The sequence below is a fragment of the Plasmopara halstedii genome, assembly GCF_900000015.1.
Source record: "Plasmopara halstedii genome assembly, contig: Scaffold_470, whole genome shotgun sequence".
NCBI classification, from domain to species: domain Eukaryota; phylum Oomycota; class Peronosporomycetes; order Peronosporales; family Peronosporaceae; genus Plasmopara; species Plasmopara halstedii.
The window spans coordinates 562,889-563,203 of record NW_020187390.1 but is presented as its reverse complement, the minus strand read 5'-3'; positions in this window follow the sequence as shown (position 1 = coordinate 563,203).

Here is a 315-nt window from a genome sequence, read left to right as displayed (position 1 = left end):
CGGCGACGCCGTACGCTAGCTTCAAGACGCCGGGTGTCGACCCTGACCAAGGATGTGCCTAGCGTAGGCGAAAGCTCAGAGTTATACACCCTCGTCAGCTTTAATACGGGGGAGAAACAGCGATGTCACACTTCAGGTATTCCTGCCGTGGATGCTTTTCTATAGCTGGGTGAGATGTGTTCGGCGGTACCTATAAGATAGGCGACTTAGCCGAAGTGGTCATTATACGATCGGAACAGGAGATTAACCCGTTGTTGCTTCTGGATGCAGTCGTCTTGGAGGACACCAAGAGGGTGCTGAGCGCACGAACTGGAT